Genomic DNA, 245 nt, shown 5'->3' with positions numbered 1-245 from the left:
AAGATGAGTTGCCAGGGGCTGCTGAGCCAAGGTGTTCAGAAAGGCACCAACCTTAAGGGCTGAGCCTGGTGCTTGCCAGATCCAGACCTGAGATAGTAGGAAACAACCTCAGAACCCCAATACTTTTTTTAGCCTTACCGTTCCAATACAGTTTAGATATTTCTGCAGTTCTTAGCTCTTTCCTGGTTTTATGCATTCCCTACCCCCATTGAACTTGTCCACTAGAGGTAAGTCTCTCCTCCTTC

This window comes from Otolemur garnettii, unplaced genomic scaffold (assembly GCF_000181295.1).
Source record: "Otolemur garnettii isolate 467f Iridium unplaced genomic scaffold, OtoGar3 scaffold00060, whole genome shotgun sequence".
Classification (NCBI taxonomy): domain Eukaryota; kingdom Metazoa; phylum Chordata; class Mammalia; order Primates; family Galagidae; genus Otolemur; species Otolemur garnettii.
Note: the sequence above shows the minus strand (reverse complement) of the source record.